Source organism: Haliotis rubra, unplaced genomic scaffold (genome assembly GCF_003918875.1).
Source record: "Haliotis rubra isolate DU_JTF1 unplaced genomic scaffold, ASM391887v1 Scf1592, whole genome shotgun sequence".
NCBI lineage: Eukaryota > Metazoa > Mollusca > Gastropoda > Lepetellida > Haliotidae > Haliotis > Haliotis rubra.
Genome location: NW_025765550.1, coordinates 42,664 through 62,844, shown reverse-complemented (window position 1 = coordinate 62,844; position 20,181 = coordinate 42,664). Strand labels below are relative to the sequence as shown.

Here is a 20,181-nt window from a genome sequence, read left to right as displayed (position 1 = left end):
GTGATATTGCTGGAATATTGCTAAAAGCGGCGTAAAACTAAACTCAGTCAGTCAGTCCATCGGATAATCAGGCTCATAGAGAGCTGATGCGTGTCATGTTTCATAGTGCACACAATTCAGACCAGACCCATGTAGAGAAAATATTGGCTTCTCTCAATACAGAGTATACAAATTAACATATTGCCTACATTTTGTTGTTTTTCTGTAGTTAATAATTCAATCTTTCATCGGATAATCAGGTGTATAAAAGTTCTGACACCATTCTGTTCGTATCACAGGGGATGGCTAGTGGGATGGGTGGGTTCTTAATCAAATTTGTTTTACATAATTGTATCAGGTGTTTAAATGGGTTGTTATGAAATGATTCATGTAATTGTTAATAATTTTGCATTAATGTTTTGGTGTCCTTCATACACAGTAAATTCAGCAAATGAGAACTGAAGACACCTGTATTCCATGTCAGCAGATACATTTTCTTTGTTTATCTTTTCAGGATTCAGAAAGATGTAGTATCTGTGAGAAGGTACTAAAATGTAAGGTGGATATACTGTTCATCAGGAGATGCACTTGAAGTCAAAAGGTACCACCAGTTTTTAGTAGTTTCTTTCTAGATATCAAGATAAGTGAACACCCAGAACATATCATATCATGATACAAAGTCAAGAATGTGTTTAGCTCGATATATGATGTTACTGACAGGTCATTAGTAGATCAATCATGCTAAATTCCATTGTATGCAACTAGGATGTGTTGTCCAAAAATCTGTGTTGATGATGAATAGGATGTATTGTGTTGACCATCGGCAACTTATCATATATTATGTATTAATAAGCAGCAGACTCTTGGGCAAGATATGTATATCCTAATCATCAGAATGTTGGGTAACACATCCCATCTGTTATTTTTACATACCTTTTGGCAACACATCCTATCTGTTATTTTTACAGACCATTGGGCAACACATCCTATCTGTTATGATCACAGCCCATTGGGCAACACATCCTATCTGTTATTTTTACATACCTTTGGGCAACACATCCTATCTGTTATTTTACAGACCATTGGGCAACACATATATATTAACATCAGACCTTGTCAGAAGACCTTTGGGCAACACATCCTATCTGTTATCAGCAGACCTTTGAGCAACACATCATATATTTTCAATAGACCTGTGGGCAACACATCATATATCAGTAGACCTTTGGGCAACGCATCTTATATATCACCAGTAGACCTTTAGGCAACACATCATATGTATTATCAGTAGACCTTTGGGCAACACATCATATGTATTATCAGTAGACGTTTTGGCAACACATCATTTAATCAGTAGACATTTGGGCAAATACATCATATAAATCAGTAGACCTTTTGGCAACACATCTTATATATTACCAGTAGACGTTTAGGCAACACATCATACAATCAGTAGACCTTTGGGCAACACATGTTATATATTACCAGTAGACTTTTGAGTAACAAATCATATATATTATTAGTACAACTTTGGGCAACACATCATACAATCAGTAGACCTGTGGGCAATGCATCTTATATATTACCAGTTGACCTTTGGGCAACACATCATATATATCACCAGTAGAGCTGTGGTCAACACTTCATATATATTACCAGTAGACCTTAGGGCAACACATCATACAATCAGTAGACCTGTGGGCAACACATCATATTTATTATCAGTACACCTTTGGGTTACACATCATATATAGTGTATATACCAAACTCTCTGTAGTTGTCTACTTGTCTCACTTGTCTACAGTCAAATATAATCAAACTTTGTATCCCTAAAGAGGCTATTTAACTAATCAGTTTGTAATCTAGTTATATCATATGGATAAGTTGAGTTTGGTTTGTCACACTGTGCACTGAGCTGTAGTACTGTGCACTGAGCTGTAGTATTAAATCATACTTACTAAAGGGTTAAGATTTCTTCCTTGCAGTCTTTATTGACTGATGTCAGTTATGATTCAACACTTCAAATGATATGTGTCACATAGATCGATAGAAATTACAAAAATGACAGATCATGTTTGTATTTTACAGTGCCAGTACATACTGTATGTTTTTCTAGATTTGTAGATTTCATTGAGTAGTCAATGCCAAAATTGTTTACATTTCAAACCTCAAGCTAAACTTGTGTGTATTCTAAATTCTTCTTCTAACTTCTGTTTATGAAATACACAACAAAACTCTTAAATCTGAAAACATACTATGTCTTTCTTTCTAACTAGATAACTAACTTAGCCTTCAGCACTGCTAGAACTTGGCTGACATACTGCTGACATATGTCATCAACTGGTTCCAACTGCATCATGCATGACATGTAGGGGATGTGGAGCAAAATGACTGAGCCAATTGTATGTAGAATTTTATGAAGTTTGGTTTAGAAGTTACCGAATCAGATATGTTCTTTTTTTATTACATATTTTCAGTTCAGACCTTTTGTTTTACAAAAACCTAATGCTGCCATTTTGTCAATCAAAACGTTGTTTTAATTAAAATTTCTCTTTTGTTCAATTACTTTCTTGCTGTGATTATTTTATCATTGCTGTAATAATTTCTCTGAGTATATACCAAAACATGTGCATGTTGCTGCATATTAATTATGTCAGTGTTTTGTTTCATCATCACATCACTTGTTTGATAAACACTACGCAATAAGGTTAACCAGTTTCCATCTGGACATACTTTTCCTACTTTCCCTTTCTCAGTGGTATTCAGTCTGTATCTGCTTTCCATGAAGCGATTACTACTACTAGGGTTGACGGACGGAGGGGTAGCCTAGTGGTTTAAGCGTTCGCTTGTCATAGCTAAAAGCGGCATAAAACTTGACTCACTCACTGCTAGTGCTGACCCTCATTTCACTCAGACAGTGGCAGTCACTCCCATTCAATTTTCAGCCATGTTATCAGATTAAAGTTTCCTCAATACTCAAGGCTCCATCTTTATAGAACTATTTCTATTGTACGTTATAGCAAACTTAATTTAAGGACTATATGTTGTTATATTGTATATTGCAGTGATTAGAAACTAACATATACTACTCACACTTTGCTAAGGATCACTAAAATTCCCAACTATACTTACACATAGATTTATAATTTGAAATTGTATACATTTAAAACTGAATAAATAATAACATAGTAACCCTTCTTTAGGCAAACAGCTACTTTATTCTGATCTTATGCACTTGATACATGAGTAACCATAAAATGGTTTTAATGGCACCAATCAACCATTTTGCAAATCATGGAACGAGTCATTTACAAATACACAACACCTGTGAATAGCAGGTATGGGATCCACAAGAAGCAATGACATACTGAAACCTAGGATCCATACTTACAATAAGCTTAGATATTAAATACCAAATTGGACCCAACATCATAGTTTTCTATTGAATCAATGATTTAATCCATAGCAAAGTGTGAATAGTATATTCAGGCCACAAGTCCTCATAATGATAACAAATTAGCTAAATCTTTAAAATGGCAAATGTTTACTTGTCCTAATAAAACCTTAAGTTTGGGAGTTGGTTAAAGACTATAGGACTAGAAGCTGAGTGGTGATACTCACTTAGAATTGTACTCTTGATGTTTTAACATAGTTTTGAAAACTTTGTTATATTTCAGAAATGGAGACCATTCAGGCATGTCTACAGATTTCCAAGCATGAATGCTCTTATGTTCAGCTGAGAACAAAAATGATGAACAAGCAGAAAATACAGCAGCAAAGGACAAGGGAAGAGATGGCACACATTTTAAGAATAAGATTAACTTAAAAACTATTCAGATGATTTCTAAGGGATGTTACATTTGGGATTTGCTGGCAGGGGTGGAGTCAATCCCTTGTGTGATTTGAACCCACCCTCTCAGAGTGAAACTTCTTATCACAGAACAACATAATCAGCAATTTAACCTGACAAATGTTAGTGAAACACCTTATCACAGAACAACATAATCAGCAATTTAACCTAACAAATGTTAGTCAAGGTCTCTTTCAGAGAAGTGTAAATGCCACAGTTAAAAATTTGTGCAAAGTTATGCAAATAAGAATGTCAAAACTATTTGGTTTAATAAATAGTAAATATTAATCTTACAATTTTTTCTTGTTCCTATCATTGGTTCGCACTGGGGTGGAATGTGGCTCCATTTTCCATGGTGGAGTCTCCGAAGCTGATTTGAAAAAATAGGGGGATGGGGTGGTAGTACTTGCGGAACTAGCGCGGTGATGGGCTGTGTTTAAATGGTATTCAGACCAGACATTAGGCAAATATCAGTGTAGGAGCCCCAGTTTATTCAGGAGTCGTCTGGTATGCCTCATTGTATGATAAGAGAACGGGAATAGTCCCGACTGGCTCAAAATGGGCTGTGTTTAGATGGTATTCAGACCAGACATTTGGCAAATATCAGTGTCGGAGCCCCAGTTTATTCAGGAGTCGTCTGGTATGCCTAAGTGTATGATGGGAGAACGGGAATAGCACCGACCGGCTCAAAATGGACTGTGGTTTAGTGGTATTCAGACCAGACATTAGGCAAATATCAGTGTCGGAGCCCTAGTTTATTCAGGAGTCGTCTGGTATGCCTAAGTGTATGATGGGAGAACGGGAATAGCACCGACCGGCTCAAAATGGACTGTGGTTTAGTGGTATTCAGACCAGACATTTGGCAAATATCAGTGTCGGAGCCCTAGTTTATTCAGGAGTCGTCTAGTATGCCTAATTGTATGATAAGAGAACGGGAATAGTCCCGACCGGCTCAAAATGGGCTGTGGTTTAGATGGTATTCAGACCAGACATTAGGCAAATATCAGTGTCGGAGCCCCAGTTTATTCAGGAGTCGTCTAGTATGCCTAATTGTATGATAAGAGAACGGGAATAGTCCCGACTGGCTCAAAATGGGCTGTGGTTTAGTGGTATTCAGACCAGACATTAGGCAAATATCAGTGTTGGAGCCCCAGTTTATACAGGAGTCGTCTGGTATGCCTAAGTGTATGATGGGAGAACGGGAATAGCTTCCGACCGGCTCAAAATGGGCTGTGTTTAGATGGTATTCAGACCAGACATTAAATAGGCAAATATCCGTGTCGGAGCCCCAGTTTATTCAGGAGTCGTGTCTGGTATCCCTAAGTGTATGATGGGAGAACGGGGAATAGCCCGACTGGCTCAAAATGGGCTGTGGTTTAGTTGGTATTCAGACCAGACATTAGGCAAATATCAGTGTAGGAGCCCCAGTTTATTCAGGAGTCGTCTGGTATGCCTAAGTGTATGATGGGAGAACAGGAATAGCACCGACCGGCTCAAAATGGACTGTGGTTTAGTGGTATTCAGACCAGACATTTGGCAAATATCAGTGTCGGAGCCCCAGTTTATTCAGGAGTCGTCTAGTATGCCTCATTGTATGATAAGAGAACGAGAATAGTCCCGACTGGCTCAAAATGGGCTGTGTAGATGGTATTCAGACCAGACATAGGCAACATATCAGTGTCGGAGCCCAGTTTATTCAGGAGTTGTCTGGTATGCCTAAGTGTATGATAAGAGAACGGGAATAGCACCGACTGGCTCAAAATGGGCTGTGTTTAGATGGTATTCAGACCAGACATTTGGCAACATCCGTGTCGGAGCCCCAGTTTATTCAGGAGTTGAGTATGTCCTGTATGATAAGAGAACGGAATAGTCCCGACTGGCTTAAAATGGGCTGTGGTTTAGATGGTATTCAGACCAGACATTAGGCAAATATCAGTGTAGGAGCCCCAGTTTATTCAGGAGTCGTCTGGTATGCCTAAGTGTATGATGGGAGAACGGGAATAGCACCGACCGGCTCAAAATGGACTGTGGTTTAGTGGTATTCAGACCAGACATTTGGCAAATATCAGTGTCGGAGCCCTAGTTTATTCAGGAGTCGTCTAGTATGCCTCATTGTATGATAAGAGAACGAGAATAGTCCCGACTGGCTCAAAATGGGCTGTGGTAGAGTGGTATTCAGACCAGACATTAGGCAAATATCAGTGTTGGAGCCCCAGTTTATACAGGAGTCGTCTGGTATGCCTTGGTGTATGATAAGAAAACGGGAATAGTGCCGACTGGCTCAAAATGGGCTGTGTTGAGATGGTATTCGGACCAGACATTTGGCAAATATCCGTGTCGGAGCCCCAGTTTATTCAGGAGTTGTCTGGTATCCCTAAGTGTATTATAGGAGGACCGGAATAGTCCCGACTGTCTTAGAATGGGCTGTGGTTTAGTTGTATTCAGACCAGACATTAGGCAAATATCAGTGTAGGAGCCCCAGTTTATTCAGGAGTCGTCTGGTATGCCTAAGTGTATGATGGGAGAACAGGAATAGCACCGACCGGCTCAAAATGGACTGTGGTTTAGTGGTATTCAGACCAGACATTAGGCAAATATCAGTGTCGGAGCCCTAGTTTATACAGGAGTCGTCTAGTATGCCTCATTGTATGATACGAGAACGAGAATAGTCCCGACTGGCTCAAAATGGGCTGTGGTTTAGTGGTATTCAGACCAGACATTTGGCAAATATCCGTGTCGGAGCCCCAGTTTATTCAGGAGTTGTCTGGTATGCCTAAGTGTATGATGGGAGAACGGGAATACTCCCGACTGGCTCGCAATGGGCTGTGTTTAAATGGTATTGTTATAAGGTAAAAATTCATCCCCAAAACCATGAGAGAATTATATCAGATTCGTATTTAGATTTGTATCTTGTTTCAATGTATGTTCTCAGTCCATCACATAGTCATCTATGTTGTTCGTTCTTGTTGTTTTAAACTGCAAAGCATTTACTGAATGTTGTGAGTAACTAGCTCCTATTTAACCTATTACAGGTATTACAGATGTCGTCCATGGTTAAAATAACATTTGATTCATATTTATTGATGTCATGTTACAGGGGTATCAGAGAATATTCATGCAACATAATGGACTCAAATTGTTTTCGGCACGCAGTCGACAGTCAAGAATGCTGTTATTGTATACTGTGATCTTTACACAGGTTGTCATTTATTTGAGCGTGTCATGTTTTAACATGTATTGCCGTCGTATCTAATGTATATGATAATACTCATTATATTCGCCGTGGTTTAACACTCGTTTCAAGTGTTGTAGATTAATGGCCGGACCTCCATTCGGACGGGAGAACAGATAAGCTCCTACCTTGCTGTCGTCTGGTCCACGCCACATCGATTATCTGGCTCCACACTTGCTGTTACCGGCGAACGCTATCGCAAGGGTTGCGACGCTGAACACCGCCCATGAAGGCGCAGTATTGACAATAGACACTGCAAGACCTCTACGATGTTCCCACTCCAAGTTGTGAAAGCAACAGGGTACATCATCAGTGAAAATACAGAGCTCACTCTCGCAGTGTGCAGAACATATCGTCTCCTCACTTTGAAGACCAAGCCAATAAACTATGCTGTGTGATACACGGCCCTGTGTTCAGACATTAATTTTGTTGTGGCCTCGCACAGAGTAAACAGCGTTCAGTGTACATCAAGTGACATTCAGAACATGACTTTTCCAGTAGACGTTTGCCTGTTTATTCGATGGGACCAGAGACTTATGAACTTTTGTGAATGGTGGTGCCATTTTTGGCCATATTGAAGACATTTTCACATTTAATACTGACTTTAATTCATTGTTGTGTTTTCATCTCATAATATATGATGTATATGCTTTGTGGTTACCCGAAGTAACATAGGATCATTCTCTTATTCCTTGGCATGCTCGTTTTTTAAGGTACAGTATCCTCGACTTTTTCCGAATATTTCGAAAGTTTGAGATGGGTTATCATTTCCTTCAGAAATTACCGATCCTGTTTTGCTTCGATTTCAATGTGTTTAACTTTAACATATCGGACCTGTGCTCATGTTTAATGTATCCGAGCTGTGGGCAGCTCTTGTCCACAGGCGGAGGATGTTATAAGGTAAAAATTCATCCTCAAAACCATGAGAGAATTATATCAAATTCGGATTTAGATTTGTAGTTTGTTCATGAGTCATAACGGTTAGGCACGGTATGGAGACGGAAAGTTTCCATACAATGGCGTTTAGCCGTAGGCTATGGAAAGAGAGACAGAACACATTTGTTGTGAAAGACATAACAGATTAATCTTATATTGAAACAAACAAAAGGGATGAGTAACCGAATGATTTTTACCGGTACTTTTCCAATCGTAATATTCATGAGTGCAAGGTCGGATACAGGTTAACCGAATCAAAATGATTAGTTGAAACATGTGATCAAGATCAGGCCAGGCTCGAACCATATAAAAAGCGAGTGGTGCGCGCTTTTTAGTGACGGAAGCCAGTCCACGCCACTCATTTGCCTCGTGTGGTACGAACCTGCCCTGTCTGATGTTGAAGTTGTAGTTAGAGAGATGGACTGAGACAGAGTAAAAACTATGTGAGTATAAACTTGGTGTTGCGTTTATCTTTGAATGTATGTGTGCCAGTACATGAATGTTATGTGGTTAATTAGGAGTCACGGTCGTCCGAACCCTCACTCCTTGACTTGGCATCCTGTAACGGACCAAGCGAGTGGAGCGCCAGAGCTACCATCTCCCCGACAATGTGGAACGACCATAATTAATAGGTAACTGTGGAAGGGTTTACTAACACCCAATCGCCAGTTACGACAGTATTCAGACCAGACATTTGGCAAATATCAGTGTCGGAGCCCTAGTTTATTCAGGAGTCGTCTGGTATGCCTAAGTGTATGATGGGAGAACGGGAATAGCACCGACCGGCTCAAAATGGACTGTGGTTTAGTGGTATTCAGACCAGACATTTGGCAAATATCAGTGTCGGAGCCCTAGTTTATTCAGGAGTCGTCTAGTATGCCTCATTGTATGATAAGAAAACGGGAATAGTCCCGACTGGCTCAAAATGGGCTGTGGTGTAGTGGTATTCAGAGTAGACATTAGGCAAATATCAGTGTTGGAGCCCCAGTTTATACAGGAGTCGTCTGGTATGCCTTGGTGTATGATAAGAAAACGGGAATAGTCCCGACTGGCTCAAAATGGGCTGTGGTTAGATGGTATTCAGAATCCATCAACCTTCGCTGATCTGTTCATTGTGATCAGTCATTAAAAATAGTTTCAACAAATCCATATTTGATTACGAAAGTTAATGATGTTGTTACTTTATCTCGTAAAAACATGTTTTTCATATCTGGACTTCGCAATCCAGTTTATTAATTTTACTCAAAAGGTGAAAAAAAATGTTTCTATCAACTGCAGTTATATCCTGTGTCTCCCCGATATTTTAACTTCGGTCCACATTAGTCACAACAATCACTATCATTTTCACATCTAGTCACGCCTCGAATTGAAGTGTATTTGGCAGGAAATGGATACGTATACATATTTCTTTTCCCTAAAAGTAATGTTTCTTGCATTTGGACTATCACATGTCAACGAAGTGTTTTCGCGGTGGAATAAGCGAGATCGCGCGAAACCTCATCTGTGACAGGTCAAATTGTTCCTTGCATAACTCCTATCCAGCAAAACACCATAGTGCGTGCTCTCGCATAACCTCAGTTATGATTATAGATATTTTACATTTATATAGCAAAGCCTGCAATTAAAATGAAACAATATATTTCTTATGGAAACACAATAATTTCAGATACTAGATTTTTTTCGATCACTCCATTAGAATTCATCGCGTGGTAATATTTTGGATAAATTTTAACTAAATCACCGGTAGATCGCGGGGAAAAGTGTGCACAGCTGATTGCCATTTCCGACGGCGTATACGGGGGAAATGCACACGCTAATCCTAATCCCTACAGATAATACAATGCCTAGCAAAAACAAATTAGAACTAAAAAGATAAATAAAATTGTCTAATAATTTTTAATTGAAAATTTTGATGTCTTTACTGCCAAAATCGTCTTCGTTCACGGGAAGCGATACGATGTCGTTTTCTTACCCCCAGAAAGAAAGACTACATATCTGTCTTCATAAGGGTGTTGATTTCCTATAGAGATTTTCAGTGTTTGAGTATTGGAATATTTGATATTTAGTTGTTGGTTAATATCCTTAAAATTTAATCCTTAGCAACCCATGAATGGTAAACAACGGAAACTAATCTAAAGCAAGGGCACATCGGCGCTTGAGTGGGAAACAAGTTATGATAAATGATAAATGTCTGTTACAACATAATATTTTTAGAAATATTACAAGTAATCATAATCTCAGTGTTAATTCTAACTGGCCTGTTTTTTTTGACTGCATCATATTTGAGAAAATTAAGCACAAAACTATCAACACATAAACAACCAAAGGGCGACATATATCAAATAAGCAGCCATGGAAATGTATACACGTATATAGTATTAAACAGCGACATATATATGTATATTACATAAGCGACCATTGGGCGACAGTCGCCTAAAGGTCGCATATATACATGTACGCCGTACACTTTACCTTTGGGCGACACGGTATGGGCGACACCAAAAACTATATTCTCTATTTGTATATATTTACAAGATTTTATCCTCTTTTAATGTTTATTTATCAAATTAAAGTGTATATAACCGAAGCAGAATAATAAATCAATGTATGTTTGTAATATACGGCAATGTCGCCCAAAGGTCGCAGTTTATATTATTTATCAGAAATTTTTGAGAATTTTAGCATATATAGTATGATCAGAAATTTTTCAGAATTTTAGGAATATGTTTAATTTGATTTCTATTATAAACAACCTTGACCAGCTATCAAGTGCTTGGTTTCATTCAAGAGAGACAACTCCGTTTATCCTTTATCATTAGTTTGTGAAGAGTTATCCCCCTTTGTTTACTTGCTAGCAGACGACATTTTCAGTTATCCTCAGTATGGATGATTTAGAGAAGAGGAAGTTGATTTTAGAGTATTATAACGAGGACATTAGATCAGCTCAAGTGATTTCAAGTAGAACAGGCATCCCTTTGTCCACTGTTTATCGTGTTTTGAAAAATATTGCAAATGGATATGGCATTGGGCACCAGGGAGGCCTGCAGGTAGGCCTGTCGGTGACAGGAGGCGGCTTGGTATTCTTGTGTCTAAAAACAAAGGAAGGAGTTTAGAAAACTTAAGGCTGGATATGACTGATAGAGGAACTGTGGCTGTCTGTAAGGAGACAATTAGAACTGAGCTGCATGCAGTGGGTTGGCAGAAAAGTCGAGGAATTCCATCACCGATCATGAAACCTGAACAAAAGGAGAGAAGGTTGAACTGGTGCTTAGTATTAATAAAGGTAGAAGATTGTCTATAGACAGAAATATGAGAATTTGTCCATTATGCACTTCATCTATTGAAGATGAAATTCATTTTATATTTGTATGTCCATATTATGATGATCTTAGAAGAAAATATATTTCAAGTTATTATCTATCAAAATATCCAACAATAGCCTTTGTCTCGATTCTCACTTCCAGAAATGAAACAGTTATTCGCAACCTTTCTCTATTTGTAAAACATGCTGTTGTCTTGAGAAATGATAGGTTATCTAAGCAATAACCATTATAATTGCCATTGTTTTATGTACTGTAGTTATGTATATGTATTTAACTCCTTGTATATTGGCCGGAGGCCTTGAATACAATAAACTTGACTTGACTTGACTTGGCTTACAGCATAGAAATATTAACTGGGGCAATGTGATTTTCTCAGATGAAAGTTTTGTGTGGCAGTTTCCTAATACACTGGAATAATGGACCAAACAAACTGAAAAAACCTTTGTATCAGTGCCCAAAGTACAGTCCGAAATTTAACGTGTGGGGTGGCATATCTGTGTTAGGGGCAACGCCCCTCTGTGTATTTGAAGGGAATATGAACAGTGAGCGGTACACGGATATTCTCGAGGGACATTAACTTCCATCTGCTCACGTGTTCTATGCAAATGTTTGGATTTTCCAGCTGGACAACGACCCAAAACATCGTTCAAAGTATTCAAAGGCCTGGTTTCGAACCCCAAATATGACATTATTAGATTGAACAAGCTATAGCCCTGACCTAAATCCAATAGAAAGTGTTTGGGGACTTATGAAGAAAAGTGTCAGTAAAAGACAATTCTGACAAATATTGCTGAAATGAAAGAAGAGGTGGTCCGATATTGGGACAGCATGGACCACGACTTTCTAACTTCTTTGATCAGTAGTATGCCCCGCCGCATTGAAGCCTGCATTGCTGCCCATGGTGACTTGACAAACTACTAACTGTTCACCTGTCTTTGAATCTGGAGTTATGTTCTGCTAATATTCACATTTAATATCTGAGTAATGAGTGAAAGAATTATAAAAAATTACAATCTTTAAATTCTCAATAATTTCTGGTTGTACTGTACATAACATATAATGAGTGCTTTAATTGAGTCTAAACTTTTATAATGACAACTAGGTATTCAGTACACGCATACACTCTACATTGCTTTCATGTATTCATGAAGCGGTATCCAATGACCTGACCTGACTTGTCTGCCATAAATATAACTACGGAAAGTATACCTATTATGCAAGGCTAAAACAAGCTTAGCAAGTACAGATGCCTTCAGTTGGATACCACTTGCTTCTGTCACGTATAATAGAGATTCCTTGTATTATGTTCGGTTTTGAGAATTAAGTAAGGGCCACATGCTTAATGCTTATATGGCCTTATATGGCACATTTGGTTTACCCACATGAGGCAACATAAAACGAACATTTGTTCACTTTGCTAGTAGTACCTGGCATGTCGTATTACTCTGGCAAGTTGTATTTTAAAATATCATTTCGAAATACCAACTCATCTCAGAGACTAAACAGTGTTAGGGTAACATGAAACGCTGACCAAGGACGTGAGACTGAATGTGAACTGTCGATAAGTAACATCAAAGGAGCAGCCATTTTTAAGATTCACTTGTGGTACACGTGTACACCTTTGTTTCACATTAGCACGGTTGTGTTTCTGTTGGGTGCCAAAGTACTAGTTGCTTTGGTGTCAGTGTGTTTAACAATCAGTTTTGTACACGGAAACCAAGAAACAACAACAGTTTAATTCATGTTCAGAGACAGCTTGACTGCATGCAAGCTCCATCAAATCTAGGATAATCTTTGTAGTCATGAGGCTGAACCGCAGTGAAAAGGTTCGCCACAATAGGCTCGATCAGGAGTGCAATCTTACTTTCTAAAATGATCATGAGCTATCCAGACTGTACCTTCCGCCTCATAGGATGCACACATCTGATAATAATCATAAAGCGTGACTCAAAGGCTAAAGGATGTCACATTGCTATAACATGTTCCTCAGTTAGCAAAGGTCACAAAACCTTCTCTTTTTCACAGTCATATAGTCATAGTCATATATATATGAGCCAAACTGGACGTTCTAAACACAGCAGGAATGAATTACAATAAAAAAGGATCACCTACCGAGGAAAGTCGAGGTCACCAGTGGTGACGCACAACAAACTCGTTTAATAGCAACCCAGTTCTGTAAGCGAAAACATATTCACGGGTGCACTTGGTTAAACTCACAAGGGGGAACAGGGTGGGGTGGGAGGAGAAACGTTGTGTTTTATCATCTACGTACGGTATGAGATATATAACGAATGCCAGGTTCTCAACTTCCCAAAATAAATTCTATGAACACTGAGAGATAAAGCTGATAGCGTCATTGCTCGGTTACCCCGTACTGTTCTGGGGTCAGTAAGAGACCCGTACTTTTTCAAACAAATCTACTGCTTTAACAATCATTCAAAATGTTAACTCACGCAGTCTTGGGGGAAAATAATCACAGTCAGTGAAATCAAGCATAACTCATGTAATTGTGGTAAGTTATGGTGTAGTCTTTCAGCGGTCAATCATACGTTTGTGTTTAATCAAAATTGTCTACACCAAACACATTTAGACACAATGCCCTCGATTATCTGAATAATACATCATTATGCTTCGATACAATTAGCCTTAAACGTTTTCAGGCCAGACAATATAAAAGAAGTGGATTTAAACATTTTGAGTCATCAAAAGGCGTTTTCGGGATATTGAAATTGCTATTAGAAAATAGAGGGAAACATTACAAATAAAGCCATAGTCCGCAGGACTGAATGCATTCATATAATTGTTTTCAATGGGAACCCAGCTACACTCAACTAATAGTGATATAGAGGAATAGATTGAACCATCATTTGTGATATTTATATGAGGAGGTACAGCTTACAAATTGTGAATGACTATGACTTTCCAATGTAAACAGAAATTAGGACTAAAATCTATTTGTCCTCCTTAAGTTTGAGTCATAGGTATGCTGACCCTGCAACTGGTGAAAACAATTGTCATAAACTTGATCACTATAACATTGCCATGGGTCAAGCAGTAATTGGACAAGTCCTATTTACACAACAAGTTTACATTAATTATTAAGTGCGTAGTAAATAGGTAGGTATCTTCCCCACAAATATCTCAGTACAAAACATGGCAGTGAAATATATTAAGCATATTCATTTATACACATATCGACCGGGCAGGTCAATATGCACGTGAGCAAACAACACCACAGTCATGATATGAATTTCAGATAGGCATTAAGTATGCAACACATAGGTCAACTCCGAAATAGGAATCAATCAAAATGCATCACATGGGTGGACTCCATTACACACACTCATTAATGTAAACCCCCATTAGTATAATGTACACCAGATCCCCGATACATGAATGCATTGACGTACACCATATACGCGAGATCCCCGTTACACAAATGCATTAGTGTACAACCCATACCCGAGCTCTTCGTTACACATTCATTGATATATATCACATAGGTGATCTCCCATACACAAATGTATCAACATACACATGGCATTACGGTACCTGCAATGGGTTTTTCACAATGTTGACGACCAACCTGTCTCACTCTGTCGCTCACTGCCAACAGAGGAGGATCCCACTCGCTTGTACACGGATCACATGACCTGTCATGTTTGACATGCTGCGGAATAAGTGCTACTGTAAACATTTTGAAACAACTTGTAACACTTCAAGGGTACGGAATGAAACAAACAGATAAAAATGGATAAAGTTATTTGTGTGATTCAGATGTAGCTTGAGGTGAGTTTTGCTGTCTTTTCATATGTCCTTTAACCAACATTGGCTTTTGCACATCCCAATCAAATACTATGTATTGTTTAATTAATTGATTTGGAAAACATTTTCCAGAGCAAAATTTATGAATTTAAAAAGCTATCAGGATTTGTGTACGTATATTTGACTTAGCCGGCTTTCATTAAAACTGTAAGATGCATATCTACCATTTTGATGATGTACGTTTAATGTTTTTGGGTTAATAATATGTTGATGTTGTATAACTATTGATGGTGCTGTAAGGTTGAATAAATCTGATGGAGACACGTCCTCGCAGACACCTGGGACTGATACTGACTGACAGAGTAAGTAAATCAGGTGTCTGTAAACAGGGACTTCTCACAGACGATTTTAAGTCTCGTATATAAGCAATAATATTCGAAACTTTTCAAAAGCAAAAATTACAAAAGGTAATACAGTAGGGCACCATTCCGCGTTTGGGAGGCCTATATCAGGGGTCAGAAACGGTGGGTGCCGTTGTTTAAACGTCGCGTGGACGACGACTATGCAAAACCCATTGACATGTTGCACATCGACGTGAATCTGGTTCCCAGGGCTAACTGGTGGTATCATCAGAAGTGACCTGTCTTTAACAGGTTCGACGCCGGGGCGCTTATAAGCCCGATTTACGGCAGTTTTTCACGCTGCAGGTACTTGTTATGTTTCGTACATCGACCACAGGGTTTTGTTGTTACTATGGATTGAAAGCCCTGTGTCTTAGCTTTTACGACATGTGCGACACGTGCGGATGTCGTCACGTTTTCCCACCCTTAAAGCCACCGAAGCTAAGCCCCATGCGTGTGACGGGAGGCAAAACAGCTCAGATTTGATATCACAACGGGTCTGATCTGTGCATTGAACAACCAAGAAGAATTTCCAACCAAACTGTCAGGAATCCATTCATGAAGTGGGGTATCGACCACAAAGGCCAGTGGTCTTCCCTATTTTGAAAGACTTCCATCGGCGCAGTCACATGCTGTGGTGTCCTAGAGTCCGGAACTGGAACCTTAGAAGTCTGGTTCAGTGATGAATCTTCATCTTCACCGGGAAGATGGAAGACAGCGTGTTTACCGTCGGAGAAATGAATTGTTTGCACCTAATTGCATTCAGCAGGTCGACAGATTCGGTAGGGGAAGTGTCGGTTGTGGAGTGTGATATCCAGCACACAAAGATCTGATTTAGTGCTGGTCCAGGGGAATTTGACAGCAAATCGGTACATCAACGAGGTCCTTGCATGTCACATGCTTCCGATTATGAGCCAACAAATGAAGTTTGTCACGGTCCGCTACCTTGCCAATTCCAACGTTAATGTCTTGCCATGGCCTTCCCGACCACCTGATCTAAACCCGATGGGATGAACTCGATCGACATGTACGTCAACGTCAGAACACGCCTCAGAGGCTTCCACACCTGGCCATCGCATTGCACGAAGAGTTGGGAACAATTCATCAAGAGCGACTTCGTCGACTTAACCAGTCTTTTCCGAGACGGTGCCGAACAGTAAATGCTGCCAATGTTGGCCATACAAAGCACTGACTGGACTCAAGTAAACAGAAACACAATAACGGCTAATGCTGTGTTGGCTAACTCTGTGTCTATAGACGTTTAGTTTTTAACCAAATCGCATTCTTACCATAAGCCTAGTCAGCCAGCCTGACCACCCGATAATGCTAGAACCCTCTTACGACAATCATAGGCTGCTGAGGACAAGCCCGGATACATACTCGTCCAACATATTTGTAACCTTTGACATATGTTAATGATGATAAACGTCATTGTTTGATTCGAGATAAGTCCCAATACTTGATAAATCGTTAACACAATGCAACGTCAATTACAACTGTATCTTACAGAGGGAACTGCAAATAACACAACTGCTTATCATGCAAGTTACATATACTACCCATCAAAAGTTTAGGCTCACTAGTGTAAATTTAACCACTTACTTCAGTCAACTGTTTTAAACTTTCATGCAAGTTACATATAATCAAAACTATCTATTCAGTACACGCATATACGTCAATCTGTGGGGGCGGTGGGGTAACCTAGTGGTTAAAGCGTTGGCTCGTCACGCCGAAGACCCGGGTTCGAATCCCCACATGGGTAAAATGTGTGAAGCCCATTTCTGGTGTCCCCCGCCGTGATGTTACTGGAATATTGCTAAAAGCGGCGTAAAACCATACTCAGTCAGTCAGACAGTCAGTCAGTCAGTCAGTCAGTCAATCTGTGCATTGCTTTAATGTAGTCATGACACGGTATCCCATGACCCGACCTGACTTGTCTGCCTTGGAGACCCAGAAATATAAGTACGAAAAGTATAACTATTATGCAGGGCTCAAACAAGCTTAGCAAATATAGATGCCTTCAGTTACGTGCCACTTGCTTTTATCACTTTTAATAGAGATTCCTTGTATTATGTTCGGTTTAGTATCTCAAGTAAGGACCACATCATGGTTAATGCTTGTATGGCCTTATATGGCACGTTTGGTTTACCTACTTGACACAACGTCACTATAAGTCTAGCATAAAGCGATGAACATTCGTACACGTTGCCAGTACCTGGCAATTTCGTATTACTCTGGTGTTATTTTAAAATATCATTTATGAAACATCAATTCATCTCAGAGACTAAACAGTGTTAGGGTAACATGAAACGCTGACCAAGGACGTGAGACTGAATGTGAACTGTCGATACCTAACATCAAAGGAGCAGCCATTTTAAAGATTCACTTGTGGTACACGTGTACACCTTTGTTTCACATTAGCACGGTTGTGTTTCTGTTGGGTGCCAAGGTACTAGTTGCCTTGGTGTCGGTGTGTTTGACAATCAGTATTGTACACGGAAACCAAGAAACAACAACAGTTTAATTCATGTTCAGAGACTGCCTGACTGCACGCAAGCTCCATTAAATCTAGGATAATCTTTGTAGTCATGAGGCTGAACCGCAGTGAAAAGGTTCGCCACAATAGGCTCGATCAGGAGTGCAATCTTACTTTCTAAAATGATCATGAGCTCGCCAGTCTGTACCTTCCGCCTCATTCATCATAAAAGGTGTGTGTACCAGAGATAGTACACATCTGATAATAATCATATAGCGTGACTCAAAGGCTAAAGGATGTCACATTGCTATAACATGTTCCTCAGTTAGGTCACACAATCTTATATATATATATATATATATATATCAGCCAAACTGGACGTTGTAAACATAGCAGGAATGAATTACAATCAAGAAGGATCACCTACCGAGGAAAGTCGAGGTCACCAGTGGTGACACACAACAAACTCGTTTAATAGCAACCCAGTTCTGTAAGCGAAAACATATTCACGGGTGCACTTGGTTAAACTCACAAGGGGGGACTGGGGTGGGGTGGGAGGAGAAACGTTGTGTTTTATCATCTACGTACGTTATGAGATATATAACGAATGCCAGGTTCTCAACTTCCCAAAATAATTTCTATGAACACTGACAGATAAAGGTGATAGCGTCATTGCTCAGTTACCCCGTACTGTTCTGGGGTCAGTAAGAGACCCGTACTTTTTCAAACAAATCTACTGCTTTAACAATCATTCAAAATGTTAACTCACGCAGTTTTGGGGGGAAATAATCACAGTCAATGAAATCAAGCATAAATCATGTAATTGTTGTTAGTTATGGTGTAGTCTTTCAGCGGTCAATCATACGTTTGTGTTTAATCAAAATTGTCTACACCAAACACATTTAGACACAATGTACTCGATTATCTGAATAATACATCATTATGCTTTAATACAATTAGCCTAAAACGTTTTCAGGCCTGACAATATCAACGAAGTGGATTTAAACATTTTGAGTCATCAAAACGCGTTTTCGGGAAATCAAAATTGCTATTTGTTTATCATGGAAATGAATCACTGTTAATATACCATAAGCAATACATGTGTAAAAATCATTTTCTATGATGAATGATGCAAGAATTAATCCACCAGAATGCCAATCGACATGCGACAGGAACTTAGAAAATGGAGGGAAACATTACAAAGAAAGCCATAGTCCGCAGGACTGAATGCATTCATATAATTGTTTTCAATGGGAACTCAGCTGCACTCAACAAATTGTGATCTAACTGGAGGAATAGAACTGTCATTTGTGATATTCCTATGAGGAGGTACAGCTTACAAATTGTGAATGACTATGACTTTTCAATGTAGACAGAAATTAGGACTAAAATCTATTTGTCCACCTTAAAGGTCACATGCAACCAAAAAATCAAACATAATTAAAACACAATTATCACTTCTTCATGACATATAATATGCATTGCTGATTATGAAAAAACAAATAAACAAAATTATAAGCGTATAATCGCAGATCAAAAGTGCAATATTTTGTACTTTGGTTTACCTCCCTCGAAACGAAGCAGCCGGGATACCGAGCCCAGTCAGAGCGGGTGGTGTGCACTCATGTAACGGCTGGTTCATTAGCAGATGCCGCCTTCACAGCTCATTGTGTGTATATATAGAGATGTTGGGTTTTGTAAATACATGCTCATTTTTTGTGTATAACATTTTGCAATCAACAGACATCATAACATGTCATGTGTTCAAGTATCACACCTGCCTGTCTGTGTAATTACATAATGTGACAGAGACCAAACTCGGGCCATAAATCAATGCGTTTTGTTTATGGTGTATAGCCTGATAGGTGTGTTAAGTTCAAATTGCATGTGGTCAGTGATCGCAGTTGTGTATTGATTATTGTCATTAGCAGACAGGCAGGCAGACACACAGGTGTCAATAAAACAAGACATTGAGTTTTGTCTGTGACAGCGACATATCTATATCACAGTTAGAAATTCTGTCAACGATAAATAATGACATTGATTTTAAGTATCTAACTGAGAAAGTGACTCGGTAAGAAGAACGTGTGGTGAAATAGACAAATGAAATTATATAAACAGTTTATTTACTGTCATAACATATGAAAAGTTCGCGCCTGTGAGATATCAACAAAACATTATAAAATGGCTCACACCAAAGCCTTCACCGAGTATTCACC

The 20,181-nt window shown here is 39.1% G+C and overlaps 1 protein-coding gene across 1 annotated transcript in view; it reads right to left on the bottom strand.

The window, feature by feature from the left end:
* LOC124271277 (sodium- and chloride-dependent glycine transporter 1-like) overlaps nt 1-14,962 on the bottom strand; it is an 85,185-nt gene extending 70,223 nt beyond the window's left edge. The window contains exon 1 of the mRNA XM_046706377.1: nt 14,907-14,962. The gene's annotated coding sequence lies outside the window, so the exon portion shown is untranslated. The remainder of the gene's footprint in view (nt 1-14,906) is intronic.
* Nucleotides 14,963-20,181: the final 5,219 nt, after the last annotated feature.